The following is a 19,521-nucleotide window of genomic DNA, read 5'->3' as shown; positions in this document are numbered from 1 at the left end:
AATCCTTCTAAGGCTGGTGGGTGGCTTTGTGTGAGCGCTGGGAAAAAGCAAAGACAGTAAAGTCCTGAGCAGAGACACAACTGAAAATAGAGATGGGAACGGGGTTGTGAGCCCAGCGGCCTCCTCAGGGTCACATCCTGCCTGCTGCAGGGTGTCCTCATTGCTCAGACTCACTGGGCATCCTTGGATCCCATCCCTGGCCCAGTTTTCCCCGGGAATCCCACAATGTCTTTTGCTGTGGCAGCTAAGTGCACGATGCAGTGCCGGGGTGTGCAGCCTTCCCACCCCATATAAATCCCTCATTTCAGCCCTCTTCCCCACAAAGTGTTTCTGGTCTTGTTTTGACAAGGCAGGGTAGGTTAAAGATGCTCCTGCACCTTGGCTCATGCTAATTGTCTCCCACTGTTTGATCAGGAAGCCTTTTTTTCCCAGTGGTTATTATCTGGGATTGCTGAAGGAGCTCTCTCCCCTCTGCTTCTTCCTTCAAGGAGGCAAAACAAAAACAGGAATTTGTTTGAATAATAAAAAAATTAACCAGGCGTGAAAAGCTTAAGCGTAATCATTTCCGTGGCCTGCTTTGATTTGAGCTGATATGATTTGTTTGCTCGCTCATCTTTCCTCCCTGTTTCCTCTTCAACACCCACTCCTTGCTCTGGCCTTTCCCTGACGAACAAATTGGGTATTTTAGGAGCATTGTGTGCATGGAGCAGCATCCCTGGGATGCTGCTGGAGCAGGGGAGCTGCAGGTTGGATCAGTCCAGTGCTCCAGCCCAGTATCCAAGAGGATCCAGCCCCAGCTGGGCTGGGGTGGAGATGCAACAGGGATTTCTTCAAATCCCATCCTTCTGGTGTCCCCCTGCTCACCTGGGGTCTGGTGACACTCCTGGGCACCTTGCACCCAGGTGAGCCACGCCTGTAGCGAGCTTGCTTTGTAATTGTCACCAAAGTTTTGCTTTCCAATGGTTTCGTGTGGAGCTGGAGTGACCAGCCTGGAGGGGCTGGAGCCTCCCCCACCTCCCTCCCCTGCCAGAGAGTTGGGCGAGTGGGTTGAGGTTTCCTGGCTGGGTTTTTGTTGCCATAGGGAAGAGAATTGAAGCCTGGAAACCATCCTGTGGGTGCAGGGAGGAAGTGTCAATGTCTAGGAAAACAAGGAGAAAATAGCAGCGGCAGCACCGCGCCGCCGCCCGAGCCCGGCAGGAGTCGGGACAAACGCTCCTGGCAGATGGGAAAGGCCAATGGGGTCGTGTTTGTCCTTCCTGACACTGCTGGCACACCAGGATGCCAGCCAGCAAAGCCATGGCCCAGGAGCGGGGCAGCCACCCCAGGAGCTCCAGCTCCATTCCCTTCCCGCAGGGCTGGGAGAGACAAGAGTGTGTTCACAGCGAAAAATAAGGGACTGTGGAATATATTCTCTGCTGATTTCAGGAGGAGGAGAGAGAAGCAAGGGCGGCTTTGAGCTTTTGCCCAGGAATAGCCAGGGATCTGCTTGCAGGCTTGCATCCCACTGCCGATAATTTTGGAGCTGAATCATCTGCAGTTGTGCTGCTCCCGAGACAGCGTCAGGAATACGCATCCCCAGGGTGTCAGAGGCACATTTTTGTGGGTTGACAATGGATCTGATTAAGAAAAAACAACCCAAATGACATCTAAAGCCGACAGCCTTGAAGTCTGGACTCCTGTTGCTCGTTTCCCATTCAGACACTCGTAGGGACGAGCGTGGCCGTGGGTCGTACAGCAGAGCTGGAGGCAGCTCCGGGCTGGGGGATGGTTAAAGCCCATCTGCAAACGCTGAGGGAGAGGAGGTGGAGGGGTGGGAGGTGCACTTTGGAGTGGTTTTGCTTCAGCCTGTGCGTGGGGGTGGCCCCAATAACGCTGGGGTCGGGAAGGGCCCGTGTGGATGCAGGGCAGGGAGCAGGTGGAGCTGCACTGGCGGCGCCCCTGGCCACCAGCTCAGGTGTGGGGTCACTCTGACCCCGAGCCAGCGCAGGGGGGTCAGCTGGCGGTCACAGGGCCTGTCCCCATGTGGACCCCCGCTGTCACAGCGAGGGCAGGTGTGCCCAGGCAGGGCATTCCCTGCTGTGGCTGTCCTGAGCGTCCATCAGAGCTGTCCTGAGCGTCCATCAGAGCTGGTTGAGCCGCGCACCAGCCGTCCCAGGCCTCGAGGCACCAGGGGCTGACCGTGGCTGCCCCGATGAGCCCCTGCCTGGGGCCGGGGCAGCACAGGGGCAGCTTAACCCATCCTTCCCCGGCAGCAGGAGGAGAGAGAGGAGAGGGTGGATGGAGCTGATGAAGCGCGGCTGGCTGGCCCTGCAAACAGCAGAGCTCTGGCTGCTCCCCAACAGGCGCGGGGGGACAGATTTCTCCGAGCAGAGAAATGCCTTTTGTCACCCAGCCTGGTGTCAGGCGTTGGCCACGGGGCGTCCTCTGTCACATCGGCTGCTGCCGGAGTGGCTCCGCTGTCTGACATCGCTCCTGACCTGCAGGGCTGGCAGCTTCTGAGCCTTCTGCTCCTGGAGGGGGGAAAGGGAGGGAAGATAAAACCAGAGGACCCGTGAGGGTGCAAATTGCTGCTTGAGGGGACCCTGGGGGGAAGCTCCCGGGGCTCCCCTGCGGGGCTACGGCTCTGCGGCACAGCCCGCTGGCTGGTGTCCCCAAAGTGCCACTGCCAGCCCTCCTGGGTGGGCAGAGAGCTCGTTGTTTGTCACCTGTTTGTGAGCCAGGCTGCCAGGTAATTTCTTGTGCCCAGGACATGCCAGCTCATCGCTGGGATTGTCACCGAGTTTCACCGGGGCGTGGGAACTTCCTAGTGCCAGGCTTTTGGGCGGCTGTAGGGATTGAGCTGGCACATTCATGTGCCCCACACCAATTTGTTTTCTCCTTCTCCCTCCTTATGTGACTTTTCCACGTGGGAAGTCCCTTTATTCCTTCTCCCACTGATTTGCTGTCCCTGCAGCTCTTGTGGCAGAGGCACCTGGGGAGCTGGGACAGAGCTGGCTCAGCCAGAGGATGCTGCAGCTCCCCCTCCATCCTCTCACACCTGCTCTCTCCCAGCCAACGAGTTTCATTAACGTACTAATTAGGGTTAAAGTACTAATTAGAGTGTCTGTGCCGTGTCCTTGGGAAGGCTGCTTGGCTCCTGGGTGCTAATGGAGCTGCTGTCACAACAAACACCAGGCGCAAGTGCTGCTCCTCACCCAGCCCAGCCAGGATCCCGGGATTCTGCTGCCCACACCGTGGGACAGGAGCTGGTCCTGGCAGCATTCTCTGTCCCTGTGTGCCTCGTGGGGGACAGAGCAGGGCCAGCACTGCCTCTCTGCACGGCCCCAACTGCACCCCCCCACCAGGACAGACACCAGACTCCTGCCTTCACCCCTTGTCCATGGCTAAGGCTGAGTTTAAGGGGTGGTTTTGAATATATTTTCTATTATTTCATATATTTTAGTAGTAAATTTTCTGCTAAGTGGTGCTTTGGAAGGTCAGACATGGTTTGTGAAGTCTGGCTGAATTCAGTGACGTTTGATCTCCCCACAGAGGGCTGCAGTATTTTTAATACCTCTTCCTCTTCTGCTCAACCTTCCCCTTCAAAATACCATTTTCCCCTGTAAAAATAGACCAGCGTGGCCAAACAGCCCCCAGATGACACTCAGAGCTCGCTTTGAGCTCGGAAGAAGCGCTGCAGCTGGACAACAAAAGCATTTTTCCCTGCTTCTTTGGACTCTTGAAAAACCTGGAGGTTTGGGGCTTTATTTTAACTCCATCATTGCTTGCCTTTGCTGGTCGTTCTTTTCCAGCGGGAAGCCAGGAGCCGTCTCCGGGAAGCTCCAGGCAGGATTGCTGTTTGCCTGCATGGCACTTTCCGTGTCTGAGCAGCATGTTCCTGTGTTGTCATGAAACAGAAGAACAGGATAATTAAATTGCCCTTTTCCCAGCAAAACGTTCCTGTCTCGGCTCCGCGGCGGGCCGGGGCTGTGGCTCGCTGCCAGCCGCACATGCCTGGCTGCTGATGGGAGGTGTGAAAAGTGCCGGGGAGGAGATGGGGCGGTGATTAGTGGCGGGGTTTGTGGGGATTTGTCATCCCCTGGAAGCAGAGGCCCAGCCGGCCCTGGTGGGGGATGCCACCGAGGGGTCCTTGGTGGCCCCGCCGGTAATTCCCAGCCTTTAAGCTGGAGCTGCTCGAGGGCTGTGGGCGCGGATAATCGAGATATTCTTGTCCTTAAGCCTCTCAAGGGCTGCAGGTCTTAAAAAGGGTTCCGGCTGTCGAGTCGGCTCGGCTCGGGCTGGGCTGGCGGGGCATTACGGGGTGGGAGCAGTGGGGCAGCCGGGACAGGCTCAGCAGGTGATGCCTGTGGCTGGGGCTGGATCAGTGCAGCTTTGGTGGCTGCTGCCAGGGAGATGCTCCCAGCGTTGTAAGCAATCCTTCAGGAGCTCTCCTGCCATCCTGGATCCTGGTTCCTCTCTGGGATGCTGATGCTTCATCCCTAAACTGTAACAAGCTCATGTAAAGGCAGAATTTTGCATTTCTGCTGTTAGCCACCCTTCCTCGCCTGCTTTCTTCTCTCCTCTCCTCCTCCTCCACCTTCTGCCACCCCGGATCCTGGGATCCATCAGTGTTACTGCTTTGCCTTCAGCTATGACCCTCCGAGAGCTGACTCTCCCTTGCCGTTGTCACCCCTTCGTGTCCCTCCCCTGGAATATTAACACCACAAATCACAAGCGACAGCCTGGGCTGGAGCCCCCATCGCTCACACACTGGCTGGAGGAGGTGTCAGAGCAGGGATGGGACATGTGGTGGCTTTGTGCTTCTCCTCAGGGCTATGTTTTGTTTCCAGAGACAGGGGAGTGGCTGAACCCACCTTTAAAAGTGGGGAGATGGAAGGCTAGAGCAGCAAGGTGGGGATTTTCATCCCACTTGGATGCAGGCTCCTTCCCAGCTCTGTGTCCGTGGATATGTGGCTTTCCTCTCCTCCATCCAGCCAAGTCCAGCTGTGCCGTTGTGTCTCCTTCTTCGGGTGCTGGGAATCCTGGAGCTGAGCTGGGAAGGAGTTCATGCCATCCCAACCTTTGCTGTGTGAGGAACTGAGGGATTTCCGTGTTCGGTGGATGCCGGGATGGCTCCTGTGCGGGGAAGAGCAGATGTGAGGGGGATTACGGGCGGCTTTTTTGCACGCGTGCGTGCCCACGTGCAGCCAGGCAGGCAGGGATGGGGACTGTGTGGCACTCCTGAGCCTGGCACCCTCTCTGCACTGACAGGAACACGGGGGAGAGCACAGGAGACACTTGGGCACAGCTCTGGGGGTCTGCAGTGGTCGGGGACAGCGCTGGGGACATGGCTCGTCTCGCTGGGCTCATGCTGCTGAGGGGGGTGCAGCCGCTTGGGGTGGGATTGCTGTGGGGGTTTTGGGCAGTGTGGTAACGTGGGTTGTTGTCCAGTTGGTTTTTAGCCCTGGTAGGGTCATTCCGTGCCTCGGTTTCCCTCAGCAGTGAATGGGGGAAGTACGGAATGGGACAGCTGTAGCTGGCTGGGAGGTCACCGCCTGTGCTGGATGCACCAAATCATTGTGAATCACGCCCTGCAGCGGCAAACAGGATCCTGGGTCATCCCATTGCTCCCAGAGCTTGCCAGAGACTCAGACTATCTCTGGAGAGCGGTGGGAGAGCAGCTGCCAACCAACCCGTTTGGCTTTCGCCGTGGCAGTGACAGCAGGGGAGGGAGCGAGGCACCAGCAGTGCTGCTCTGGGTGAGCACAGCCGGGGCTGCGCTTTCCTCTCCCGTTCCCCCAGCCATGCGTTTCCAAGGGTTTTATTTGAGCTGTGCCCTGCCAGCCCCCCGGGATGGGTCTGGGAAGGGCCACGGCGGTGCGGGCAGGGCAGGGAGCGGGCGCTGCTGCCCACAGGGCGCTGCTGGAGCTGACCTTCCCTGTCTGCTGACATTCATGCCCATCAGCATCAGCTCTGCTGCCTGTCCACGTCCAGGGATGCTGGCAGGGCTGGGCTGGGGGGCTGTGCAGCCGTTCCCGTGGGGGCTCTGGGGGCTTGGCAGAGCTGCAGGGAGGTGGGGGTGCTCTGGGGTGGATAATTCAAGGACTTTGGCTCGCTAGCAGAGGTTAAAAGGGGAGCCATGGGATCTGTCGGGAAAATCGTTAATGGGAACCTCTGCTGTGGTGCTGCTCGTTGGCCTCCCCTCGCCCCTGCCCACCCACATGGCCAAGGGGAGGGTGGGAGGCACAGCTGAGGAGCAGCCGTTCCCCATGGCCTGTCCCTGGAGGAAATAAGGATGTAAGTGGTGGGAAAATCTATATGGAATAGGCATCCCCGGAGAAGCTGGGGAGGTCTGGGCAGTGGGTGCTGCTCAGCCTTGGGGTGATGGGGACAGGATCCATGTAGGTGTCGGTGTAAAGATCCCTGGATGCACAGGTGGGGAGGGCAAGGGATGGTCCCTGTTCCCAGACTGCTTCTCAGGGTCTCCCTGTTCGGCTCCAGCTCTCCAGAGGGCTCCTGGGGGTGTTTGGGTGTTACTGACTGAAGCCCCTTCATGGTCATCAAGGGACTGTTTGGGGGAAATTGCCTTCTTTAGCCTATTCTGTCATGACTTCCTGCCACACTGGGAGACAGGCTGGGGGAAGCACTCAGAAATGTTTTCTCAGAGTGCACAGGAGATCCCTGAGCTGTCACCCAAGGTCACAAGAGGAGTTTCGGACCAAGACATCACCAGCTGCCTGTGTGGAGGACCCCGGCGCATCCCTTGAGCTGACCTTGCCCCATCCTCTACATGGTCCTTGAGCCATCCTGTTCCCACTGATGCCCAGGGAATGCCATAAGGAAACGGGTGGCAAAACCACAGTGCCAAGATCTCCCCAGTGCTGCCCCCAAAGTTACCTCAAGCAACATCCCCCCTTTTTTTGGAAACATTTAACAAACCAAGCTGCCAGAACGATGGGCTGAGCTCCCCATCCACTGGATTACAAATGAGAAGAGCCATCACTCCACTTGAGTACCCCAATTTCCACGGGCTGCCAACGTGGAGATGTGTAGGGCTCCTGGCTGAATTCATCAGTGCTTTGCTGCATGGTCCCTGTCCCTGCCCCGTGTCACCCGTGCCTGTGCCAGCCCCGTTTTGGCCCCTCATGCCAGCTAAGCTGAACCTGAGTAATGCTCCAAGAGACCTTCCTGGTTCCCTGTGGTTGTTCTCCTCTGGGGCCTGCTCCAAAGCCCATCCATGTCCCTGGAAGCCTTTTGAGATTGCTCTCTCTGAGAAAAGATTGGTGTGAAAAAAGTGTTGAAATACCACAGGACATGCTGTTTGTCCAAGATATCTGCCTGGGCCAGAAATGGGAAAAAACCCCTGATTTTGGATGAAAGTTTATTCATCCTGGGCTTCAGCTGTTTGAAGTTTCTTTCAGCCAGGAACTGGGCAGAGTTTGGGCACAAAATGGGTGCTCCTGAAGGAAGTGCTTGCTGGGGCTGTGGGTGCCACTGTGCCAGCATCTCAGCCCCCCAGGAGAAATCCCCACGTGGTGTGGGCATGTGGAGATGCCCAGCTGCATGACGTTCAGGTCTTTTCCAACCTCAGTGTCTCTAGCATCCTAGAGAGGGAACTACAGTGGGAAAGGAGTGGCTGGGTGCCCATCTGTGCCCGGTGTGTGACAGGGACTGGTCCCTGTAGGTGTCTGGTGGCGGGGTTTGCTCACAGGATTGTGCCACCTCCATCCCTGCTCAGGGAGGAAGAGGTCACAGAGTGAGCCAGGCAGGGCCCAGCTGCACCCACTGCTGTCCTGCCTGCTGCTGGGCCGGCTACCTGGCGAGGGGGCCGAGGCCTCCCTTTTGGAGAAGAGGAAAAAATAATAATCTGCAAGCCAAGAAGCTGGGAGCCTATTTATCATGGGGAAGAAAAAGGCTCTGTTCCCTCTGTGCGTAGCGGCTGTTTATCACACTCACAAGGGGATGGAGAAAATGTTCCATTTGTTGGGTACAGCCGGCAGCCCACACGGCGTATAAATTAAGGGCTTTTACATGCACAGTTCCCGAAATAAAACACACACACACACACACACACACACACAAAGGAGAGAGGAGTTCTGTGCCGGCCCCGGCGCGCTGCCTCTCCCTGGCTGTCCCTGCGCCCCAGCCCCGGCCCGGCGCTGGCTCCCATTCAGGAATTCCACATTATCTCCGAGCGTTTCCAGCTTCCTCAGCAGGGAACAGCTCTGCTTCTGTCTTCCTGCAGCCACATCTGGAAAGTGTTAGGCCGGGGTGTCAGCCGGCAGGGCCGGCAGGGCTGGCATGCGCTCCCCGCGGCACGGCACGCTGGCCCCAACACCCTGCCCGCCTCCCTGCCCGCTCCGTGCCTTGCCTGCCTGGATATCCCATGCCCTGACATTGCACTCAGCCTTCAAACTGCCTGCCCCAGGAGGCTGAGGGGCTGAGCTTTCTCTGCCTCCCCTTTTTGGAGAGTTTTGAGGGAGTTTTTGTAGCTGCTGTGGGGAGAGAGGGCTCCAGGGACCCTCAGGGATTGACCTCTGCAGGGATGCTGTGTTGTGGTCAGGGATGCTTTCCTGTCATCAGGGATGCTTTCCTGTGGTCAGGGATGTTTTCCTGTGGCCAGGGATGCTCTGCTGTGGCCAGGGATGCTCTGTTGCAATCAGGGATGCTCTGCTGTGGTCAGGGATGCTTTCCTGTGGTCCTCAGCTCTGCTGTGGTACTCCTGTGCTCCCTGTGCAAATTATCCTCTTGGCACCCTTTTGGAAAACTCACCACCTGCTCAGGGGAGTTTTCGTGTTCTGGATCTGTTTCTGGACTGGCATCCCTGAGCTGTAGCTCAGCAGGGATGTGCTGCTGCATCTGCCCGATGCTGGAGGCTCGAGGATGGAGTTTGTGGGAGGTGAAACCTCTGTGATTCCCCAGTGCTCTGGGAGGTGTCTGGGGAGGTTCTCACTGCATTCTGCTTGCTGGTAATGCCTGTGGGCTCATCCCACTGGGATTTCTTCGTTTGTAAGGTAGTACCTGGGGCATAAAGACATTTGCCTGCCAGCATCTCAGCCCCCCAGGAGAAATCCCCACGTGGTGTGGGCACGTGGAGATGCCCAGCTGGATGATCTTCAGGTCTTTTCCAACCTCAGTGTCTCTGACTGCAGCAGGGCAGTTGAAAATGAAAGAGCTCCCTGCAACATCCTGGTGTTTTGGGGTTCCCTCTGTGCTCCTTGGGGCACCCTGGTTCCTTGCTGCAGGTGTGGGTAACACTGGATTGGGAAGGGCTCTGCAGGTGTGATGGGTGACACTGGAGAGCTTTGGAGCTTTGCAGGTGTGATGGGTGACACTGCACAGAGGGAAGGGCTTTGCAGAACGCAGGTGGTTCAGGGACTGATGTGCCCTCCAGAGCAAAGGACACGGAGAGCTGATGGCTTGTTTTCCAAGTGGGATAATGACAGTGACCTGGAAGCAGTGCTTTAATGACCTAATGACCGGCACGTGCAATCCACAGGAGGGTCTTTGGCAGGGAGGGAGGTGGAAGTGCTTAGATGTGCCCTAACCAGACCGGGCTCCCCTGCTCCCTGGCTTTTTTCCCTTTTTTTTTTTTTCCCTCTCTTGCTTTTAACCTGGCAGCCCTACCATGATGGGATTTTAAATTTAAAGCTGAACTAAATAAAAAACAAACCCCAACCAAAACCAGAAAAAGAAAACAGGCCTTGGTTTTACGGACCCTACAGATGCATCCGGCACCAAACTGATCCCAGATGCAGCTCCACTGTCAATAGTGTTACACGAGGGATCAATCCCCTTCATTGTTTTATGTGGCCTCTACAGCATCATCAGCTAATTAAAGCTAATGGGTCCCAGAGCAGCACTGACAGCATCTGATCCTATCAGCCTGCACAGCCTTGCTCTTGCCGGGCCACTCCAGAGCCAGATCCTGCCCTCCAGACCCTGGCAAAAGCCTGTATTGACTTGGAGGATCAGGCTACAGATCAATGGGAACTGTTGTTAAACAAACATCGCCGGATTAATGTCAGCTCCAAAGGGAGAGGAGGTCGATGGCTGCTAATTCGAAAGGGGTGGGAGGGAGCAAGGGGATGCGGTGACAGGGGATGGAGGGGGAGAGGCCAGACTGTGAAAATGCTCCCCGTGTCTGTGGCAGCGTCTGAGCCTTTCCCAATCTCGGATTTATCATCCCCCTGGGCGGGAGGCTGTGCTGGACAGGAGCCCAGCGGTGTCCCCAAGGGCACTGGAGGTGCCCAAATCCCTTTGCTTTGTGCGTCAAGGGCGGCGTGGTGGCCTTGGGCTGTCCCCAGAGGGGACAGGGACCCCTGTGTCCCTTCTACACGCCGTCCTTGGCATAAGTATCTTCCCCGTTGTGGTGGACCACTAAATCTCGGGTTCCTGCTTTCCCTTTCTGTCATGGCTCCCGCTGTCCCTTGGCTGGGGATCAGGGGTGCCCAGGGATGTGGTTTGGGAAGGTTTCCATTCCCACAGCAGAACCACCCTGTGCTGCAGGCAGTCTGCTTGGGACTCTCTCCTCTTTTTCCCTCTTTTTCCTCCCATTCCTCTGTTGCTCTGGAAGTCTTTATCCCACATTTGCAGTAGCAGAGCTCGGGAGGGTCAGTCCTGCAGGAGTGACCCTTGCCGTTGGACTTTGTGTCCCTTTGCTCTATCCGTGGCTTTACCAAGAGCAAAAGCCCGAGGAAGCTCCCTCTCGCCACCACCACCTTTTCATCCATCATCCCCTGGATCCACTGGTGCTGCCAGGTATCCAGAGTGTTTTCTGCTGGGCTTAGTGGGAAGATTGGAGCAGCTCTTTGGATCCTGGGCTCGAGCAGGCGGCGGGAACACTCCCAGAGCTGCTCGCAGCTGACATCTGGGAGCTCGGCACAGCTCCGGTGTCAGCACAGCTGAGAGCAAAGGAGGTGGGAAGCCCCAGACACCTGCAGCTTGGTTAATAAATATTTATTTGGAGGTGACAAGCACTCTCCTGGATGAAGCCAAGTGAGCAGAAGGAGGAATGCGGGGGAGTGACAGGGTGTGCTTTTTTTGGGGGTTTACCGTAGGGATGTCGAAAGGAGCAGCTGATGAACCAAAGGATGTTGAAATCCACATTCATTTCCCTGACGCGGCTGCCTGACGTCAGGGCAGGCAGGAAACATCCCCCTTGGCAAGAGAGAGCTTGGCACAAGGAACCCTCACCCCGTGGGGATGGTGGGAGCATGGCTGGGGGCTGGTGAGGTGTGACGGGAAGGATCAGAAGCCAGGAGAATGCTAGGTCAGAGTCGGGTATAAATAATAAAAGGGCTGAAGTTTAATTGTTCTCTTAAAAAGGAGAAATGGAGGGAAGGGAGCAGCCAGGGCGATGGGTGCTGTCACCTCACTGTGTCTCGGGGCTCTGGTGCGTGATTTCATGGTGCTGGGAGCAGCAACTGGGGGGATGCCTGAAGCACTAGCCCTAGGGAAATGGGAAAAGCTGCTTCTGGTTCTCCCCTGGTCCACCTGTGGGTGGTCAGGGGAAGGGAAACTTTCTGTATTGGGACTTTGGGTGATTCTCTCTATATAAGACCAATATTTAGCAGTCTGGTGTGATCTCTCTGGGCATGGGGGCTGCCGTGTGCTGTCAGCAGCAGGGACAAGCCCATCTCCCGTGGCTGTGCCACCCACACCTGCCCTGGAGCTGCTGCTGGGCTCTGTGTTGCAGCTGTGCCCCTGCAGCTGCAGAGAGGGCCAGGACGAGTTGTGCAGCTCCGTGCCAGTGACTCACGGTCCTCTGGCGTCGCAGGAAGTGGCTGCTGCCACTCTGATGTGTGTGGGCAGCGGGGCAGTGCCCTGCCACATCCTGCAGCTGCTCAGCTCCGTGCCAGGCTGGAGCAGGAGCCCGGGATGCGGCAGGATGTGGGCGTCAAACCCGCTCGGTGCCTTGCAAGGCATGTGCTCCCAGCTCGTGATCTGGTCTGTGGCTCACCGGGGTGCTGCTCTTGGGGTGAACACAACCACCAAGGGGTTTTGGTCTTGGTTTTGCTTGTGCCAGGAGGTTTTTTTGCAGGGATCTTCCCTGCCCTCGCTTAGCAGGTCTGCAGCCACCAGCCTTGTCGAGGTGAAGGTTTGAGGAGAACTCTCCTGGATGCTCTTGTGGGTCCTTGCACCCTATGCTGCCGTGGAGTGGGGAACCTCCACTGTCCCCACTGCGCCTTGCTCATCTTTGGCACATGGAAACGGGTTCAGCAAAGCCAAACCTCAGAAAACTCCCAGCCCTGGCACTGGAGGAGGCTTTACCCCTCCCAGGAGCCGGGGTGTGAAGCTGCCGGGCCACGTGTGAACAGAGAGGCTGTCGAGCTGCTCCACTGTCCCCTGTCCTGTGGGGAGCTGGGGTGGCTGTGGCAGAGCTGGCAGCGGTGGAGCAGCAGGGACCTGGGAGATTAATAATGGAAGCGCTGGCATCCGTTTTAGATTAGCAAGAGAAAGCTCAGTGCCCATCTCGCCCAGCATGTAACTTTAATGCCGAGATAATGAGCAAAGATATTTATTTGTAAGAGATCTGGAGATATCGCTGCCCAGGGAGCAGCCAGGAGCTGTCAGAGCCCTCTCCAGCCCCGCCGTGGCTGCTCCCGGCTGTAACCCAAGCGCTCCCCTCCACCCAGCTCGCTTTTCACGCTCCAGCTCCGCTCACCGAGCGGGACACGTGGGCTCATGGGGAGCCCTGGCTAAGATTTGCTGAAGCTGCTCGTGATTTGGGCTCTTGTGGTGAGGAGATGTTGCTCTTGCAGGGGGGGTTGGGAACAGCCCCTGGCACCTGCAGGTCAAGCTGGCAGCTTGACAGGGTTTAAACCCATCTGAGAGCCTGCTCCCACACTGTCCTTTGAAGCATCGGGATGTGCCCCGAAGGGCTGGCAAGGAGAATGTGGGATGATCTCTCATCAGCTGAGCTGGAGAGGGGAGAGTGGGGTGGAGAGCCTGCGAGCAGGTCCTTCCCTCCACCAAGCCACTGAGATTTTGGGGCTGTTTTGGGGAGTTTGGGAGCAGACAGCTTTTCCTTGCCTCCTCCCCTCTTGGTCCACAAGGATGTTCGGGGCAGTGACATGTTGTGCTCTGGGGAAGCAGCGGTGTCATTTGGGAATTTGAGCTCCCTCAGACATCCCCCAGGTTGGGAACAGGGCTGTTCCTGCTTCCCTGTCCCTGCGTGGGTTGGTCCAGGAGGGCTGAAGGATGCCCAGCATGCTGTTGTGTAACTGGCCAGCAGGCAAGCTCAGGCTGCCTCTGGCAGGTGGGTGTCCCTTCCTTATTAAGCCATCCCCAGGGTAATTAGTGGGTTAAAGCCTGATGAGATAATTCTCTGTTATTTTTGTGCTATTGGGGGATTAGGAGCAGCGGGATTTCTCAGCGGCTTTATCTCCGCTCGGCTCCTGGGCTGCACCGCACGTTTGCAGGCGGGGTAAGAGCACCCGGGCATTCCCGGCACTAAGGCATTCCCATTCCCAGGGCTGCAGGCATGGGGAGCCCGGCACGGGGGGGCTTCTGGTGCAGGGGCTGTGCCGGGAGGGATCTCCTGCGAGTGCCAGGGCAGCCCCATCCATCACGGCGCTCCCGGCTGCGCGCCAGCGGAGCGAGGAGGTGACGCTTCCAAATAAACAGGGAGGTGGGTGGTGCGCTCTGGGGCAGGAGCAGAGGGCATCCCGGGGGGCTTCTCCCGTGATTTATGGCCTCTGGGAGCTGTTTGCTGACAGTGCTGCCCGCTGGCTGTCACACTGGCGTGGGGGCTGCAAGGACAAACATCACCCGAGCGTCGCTGCGGTGACACGAGCGGCTCCCAGGCTGCCCACACCCTTCCCGGGAGCCCGGCCAGGGACACCCTCAGGATGCTGCTGGGGCTGGCGTTCGGCCCTCCCTGAGTCCCAGGGATGCTCTGGTGAAGGAGTTGGGTGGCTGAAAGCAGGAACGGAGTCAAATGTGCTTAATGAAACAGGGCCTGGCTCGGCGGGGCTCCCGTCCTTCTGCCACCCCGGTGCAGCCAGCCCTGGAGCCGGAGGGATGGAGCTGGCATTGGAGCAGGGAAGCAGGCAGGCTGGACGCGGGCCAGGCCTCGCACTTGATCCAAACACAGCTGGAGCTGATCTGATGAAGTGAGAGGTTAAGAAGAGAGCATCTGTTATCTAAAGGGGACACACAGTGGGAAACTGTAAGCTCTTTATTCCCCCCACCCCACCCCCTCTGTTCAGCGCATCATCTCTGACTTTATTTCTTTGATTTATTAAGGAAGCCTGTGCTTCCGGGGCTGTAATTAAGTGCCACTGTGTGAGCTTTTGATAGCGCGTGAATGATATAATGGCTCGCGCGGTTGCCGTCTGCTCAAGTGCTTTAGGACCGAGATAACACGAGCAGGGATTCCTTCTGCCCATCAGGGAGCGGGGCTGAGTCGCTGGGGGGGATCAGCCGAGCACGGCGGTGCCCGACAGAGGAAGCAGGGAAGGATGCGGGAGGCACTTAGCAGCGTGGTGGGAACACGGTTCAGGAGGGCATCCCTGACTCAGGCTGGGCAGGGAGCTCACACCCCGTGCAAAAATCCATCAGAGCATCCTTACGGCTGCTGGAGGCTAAACCGGGTGTTGCCCCTCCTGCATGTCCCTGTTCCCTCGGAGTTGTGCCTTGTGCTGGAGGTGGAGAGGGCACCACGGATCCTCAGCCAGCTCCTGGCTGCACCATGGTGCCATGCCAGGGCTGTTTTTAGGGTAGGACATCCGTAGGCTCGAGGAACAGTTGGTGGCAGCATCCTCAGCGTCCTGCAGGTTTCCCTCTGCTGCTGGAGGAGTTTGCTGGCAGAGCCTTGGTGTGGAGCCAGGGGCTGGGGAGTCCTGGCCGAGAGCAGCTCCTGCTGCCTCCGCCAGCCTCTGGAAAAGGGCCAGTGCTCGCAGGCACACGCAGCTGGAGGTGCCACGAAGGATTCGCTGGAGCTGTGTCACCCTGTCACCCTCCCCTCCCTGCAAGGTGTCCCCCTGCACAAGGGAAGGCTCCCAGACAGGGTGGCATTTCCAGGCAGACACGCAGTGTTACTGTAATGCCAAGGGAAGGGGCTGCTCGCTCTCCTGCCTGGCACAATGGGCTCTGATCACAGTGTCCCTGTCCCTGCCGGTGTCCCAGGCCACGCTGGGACCTGGCAGTCGCTGCTGATGTCTCTGGCTTTCCCCCAGGGCTCAGTTCTATTCCCGGGATGGCTGCTGAGCCTCCCTCTGTGCCCGGCAGCGCTGCCCCGGCACCCCGCTCACCCACGCCTGGGGTTTAGGCAGATACAAATTTCTTTTTCCTGTAAGGAACATTTTTGATACATAAGCAGGATTATTTCCGTGGCTTGGCCAGCGGCCACAGGAGGAGCAAGCTCAGGGTCTGGAGAAGATTTCGGCTCCTGGCTGAGGGGAAGAGAAGGAGGAGGAGGAGGAAGGGATAAAAAAGCCCAACCCTCCATGTAAATAAACTTAAAAATAAAAGTGACAGAGATTATTTGCTGCTTAATGAACTAAAATGTCCAACCTCCCACCGAGCAGCGACATTGTTTATAAACTACAGAAAGGGCTTTATTTTAATGGGCAGTAAATCCCATTCATCCCCAGCCCTGGCAGCGTGGAGCGTGCGGGATGAATAAGCTGGCGCTGGACACAGCCTCCTCGCTCCTGTGGCTTCTCCAAGGGGTGTTTTTTCCCCCTTTTTGCCCAGATTTGCTGTTTTCCTCCCTTCCTCCTCTCTCCTAATCCCCTCCACCATGCTGCTAGCGGGGTTATCTGGCCAGGAAGAGAGGAGGAATCCGTCCCTGTGCCTCGGCATGTCACATCCGCTCGCGTTTGTTTATTCATTTGAAAAACGCTCCCCCCCCCGCCCCGTTCTGTCTCTGGGTGGCAGCTGGAGAGTGGCCTGAGATAATCACAGCCTTATTTTTTATTTATTCCTCTTAAATAAAGCCTCCTGTAGCCTGCAGGCAGATTTTGTCTGGTTTCCCCCCCCATCCTGTGCTCTTCACTCTGCAAACAGGGAGTGATGGTCCTCGCAGCAGAACCCCGGTCCTACAGGAGATCCCACTGAGGATCCCTCTCAGGGAAAACGGTGGTTTCAATGTGGGGACGGCCCCACTGAATGTGGCAGTGGGGCAGGAAGGACCTCAGGCAGCAGTTGTAGGCAGGAAATGCAGATCAATATTGTCCTGGGCAGAGGATTGTGGAAAATAAATATATGGCTGAAGCATCCATGGAGATGAGAGCATCTGAGATGAGGGGAGAGGTTTGGGTTAAAAAATGATGGCAGTTGTTTCTCCAGGTTTGGAGCTGGTCAGGCCTTGCAGGACACGTGGCTGTTAGAGGGAAGCAGGCTGATAAATGTGGGCTGGGGGATCTTGAGGCACTGGGTACCCACCATAGGAGAGGGACCACGGTCAGGTCAGGTGGGAATTTCAGACATGCCTGACTTCCCCAGCACCTCAAAAAACTCCTGGCCGTAACTCCTAGGGTGATGTACTCCTAAGGCAAGAAGGAAAACAGTAAGTTATCTATTCCTGCTTGAGTTTAATATCCATAATCTGCCATTAATCAAACCAGGGCTGTGAGATCCTTACTTAGGCCTAATCAGTGCATAATGGATTATCTACAGGAACTAATAAAAGGTAATTATCTATGCTTTGCAAGTTCCAATTACTGTACTTATATGATCAATTAATTCTTGTAACAGTTTCCCAGGTGCAATTTGTGTGACAACATTAGGCTGGCTGCAGGCAGAGGCTCAGTGCCTGCCTGGCTGCAGGGATGCCAGCAGGGATGCAGGGAGCAGCGGGTGCTGCCAGCAGGGATACTGGCAGGGATGGCTCGAAGCTGGAGGAGAAGAGATTTAGAGGAGATATTGGGAAGGAATTCTTTACTCAGAGGATGGGCACAGGGTGTCCAGAGAAGCTGGAGGAGAGGAGATTTAGAGGAGATATTGGGAAGGAATTCTTTACTCAGAGTTTGGGCACAGGTTGCCCAGAGAAGCTGTGGCTGCCCCATCCCTGGTAGTGTCCAAGGCCAGGTTGGATGAGGCTTGGAGCAACCTGCGGTAGTAGAAGGTGTTCCTTACCCATGGAGGAGGTGGAACTGGATGAGCTTAAGGTTCCCTCCCAACCCAAACCAGATTCTGTGATGTGGAAGGCAGCAGATGCTGGTGGCAGCGATGTCACCCTGCCGGCACAGCCACCCCACACATCCCAGTTCCTGCCCTGGGAAAAGCCAGCTCCGTGTAGGAAGCTCAGGGACAGCGAGGGGCTGCCCTTGGTGGGCTTTCAGCCGTGCAGGGTGGTCCTGCCCCAGCCAAAGCCCCTCTGGCCTGGGCTGTTCCCTCGCCGGAGCAGGAGCCGAGCGTGGGTTCAGCGGCCGCTCGGCCCCGTCTGTCCCTGCCCGGCCCAGGGGACATTGCCCCGGGCTCAGCATCACCTCGGGGACCCCCAGTGCTCCCTTCCCATGCCCCCAGCACGGCCAGCTGGCTCCACTCATCTCCTGCTGCCTGTCCTCGGGTCCCTCTCGCTGCTTGCAGAGTCGTTGGAGGGTCTTAAAGGAGGAGGAAATATTCCAGCAATGTCTGGGCAGTTTTAGGGACAGCTTAAAATTACAATAAATTTGAGACACTTTACGTGTCCACTCGGGGCCCAGCATTGTTGTGAGTAATTTGAAGCAGATTGAGGCAAATGGCAGAGCTGAGGGTTCCTGCAGGACCCGGGATGGAGGAGGAGAGGTGCTGGGGAATGAAGGAAAACACCATTCCTGCGATGCTGGGTGGAGCCCCGGAGCCCAGTCCTTCCAGGCCGACCCTGGGCACCTCCTCACGGTGCTGCAGCCCTGACTCATGGCTCAGCCTCTGCTTCTTCCTTCTCTTTTGGGGGGTGTTTTTAATGTTCTGGAGCTCAGAAATCCAGTGTTACCTTTTGGTGCTTCGGGCTCACTTGGATTTGGGGTCCTAGAGCCGGGTCCTGCCCTGGGGTGGCCTTGCTGGGACATGGGGAAGTGTCACCTCATCCCTGTCCAATTCCTGTCCTATTGAACAAACCCTTCTTGGGAACCCAGGCCCGAGAGTGTTTGGGAAGATGTTGTGTGGGTTTAGTGAAGTTCTCTCAGGATTCGTTCCCAATCTTTCTGTTTGGTTTGATTTCAGCCTTTGCAGAATTTCACATCTCTGCAAAGGAGCAGAAACAAGAAATTGTTTCAATACAAAACTTGGGGGTTTTTTTAAAAAAACCAGCTGTCGACATGGGATCTTTTGAGCATCTCCATTGTTACTTCCCCCAAACATGAAATTAATTTGTCTGTGTAAGTCCTTTTTCTGGGAACAGTCCTGATTTCATTGACATTTTTGCTTAACATGGAAAAAAAACCAAACCCACAACAAGAAAAAAAAAAAAAAAAAAAAAAGGAAAAAACAACCCCCCCCAAGCCTTTCTACTTAAAAAAAGAAACTCCCCTCCCAGCTCTCCCAGTGCCCAGGACACAAGCACTGCTTTGTTCCCAGCACGGGTGATGTTCTCAGCTTGCTCCAAGCTGTTCTGCTGGATGGGGCTGGAGGGGAAGGGATGTTTCCTCCTCCCTGCTCTCACAGGGGCTCTGGAACACGATGGTTTTGGGGGAGGATGTCTCCATGGTGGCCAAAATTTCCTGGCTTGCTGTGAGTTGGGGGTTTTGGGCATTCCTGGAGCTTTGCCGAGTCACGGGATGGGGAGGTGGATGCAGGCAGGTGAGGCTTCATGTCTCCATCACCTCGGGAAGCCCACTGGACACTGAAATACCAGACCTGAGGGCACCAGATGATGCCAAGGACAGAGCCCAGCTCCCAGCGCAGCCCCCTCCTCTCCCCTTGGCCGCAGGGCTGTCCCCAGCTCTGTGCTGTCGTTCTGCACTGATCCTTCCCTGCTGCTGGCTCCTGGCACCGTCCGCTGCTTCCTTTGGTTTGGTTTTCCAGCCCTGCCCAGCGGGGAGGGAACGCTCTCCGTGCTGCTGGAGATGCTGCCACACGCAGCCCTCACAGAGCCTGGCCCCAGCCCCTTCCACAGCTGCTTTTCTCTCCTTTTCTTTCTTTTGTTTCATTCCTCTTTTATTTTTTTTCCCTTTCCCCAAGCAAGCTACCACAGGCTCCTTCAGACATTCCCTTGCAAACTGTTCTCCCACTCCCATTGCCCCATCCCAACCTTCTGCTTCTGCTTTCGTGTCTCTGGGTTGTAGGGACCAAGTCTGGGCACGCCAAATCCCGTTCAGTCCCATTTCATACCTTTAATTCCAGCTTTCCAACCTTTCCTGTGCAGACGTGACTCGCTGCCCGTGGATGTGCCCACGTGGTGCTGTGAGGTTTGTGAGTTGGGGTGGGTTTGGAGCTCGACACCCACCCTCTGGCTGATTTACACCTTTCTGGCACGGCTCATCTTGCACTGAATTCCAAAGTGAGCTTGACAGCGAGGCAGCAGAGTCAGGCAGGTGATGCTGGCCAGGGGGCTCGGGCTCATCTGTGGGTTCCTGCCAGCAGGAGGGCAGGAATGCCATGCCCCAGCCTGGA

The 19,521-nt window shown here is 56.8% G+C and overlaps 1 protein-coding gene across 2 annotated transcripts in view; it reads left to right on the top strand.

The window, feature by feature from the left end:
* Nucleotides 1-19,521, top strand: part of RXRA (retinoid X receptor alpha) — a 96,846-nt gene that overhangs the window by 29,493 nt on the left and 47,832 nt on the right. The window contains exon 1 of one of the 2 annotated variants that reach the window (XM_048325308.1): nucleotides 13,389-13,408. The exons of the other annotated variant lie outside the window; for it this stretch is intronic. The gene's annotated coding sequence lies outside the window, so the exon portion shown is untranslated. Of the gene's footprint in view, nucleotides 1-13,388; nucleotides 13,409-19,521 lie in introns of those variants that run through there. 2 annotated transcript variants of the gene reach the window in all.

Source organism: Corvus hawaiiensis, chromosome 21 (genome assembly GCF_020740725.1).
Source record: "Corvus hawaiiensis isolate bCorHaw1 chromosome 21, bCorHaw1.pri.cur, whole genome shotgun sequence".
Taxonomy (NCBI): domain Eukaryota; kingdom Metazoa; phylum Chordata; class Aves; order Passeriformes; family Corvidae; genus Corvus; species Corvus hawaiiensis.
This window is presented reverse-complemented; position numbering and strand designations above follow the sequence as displayed.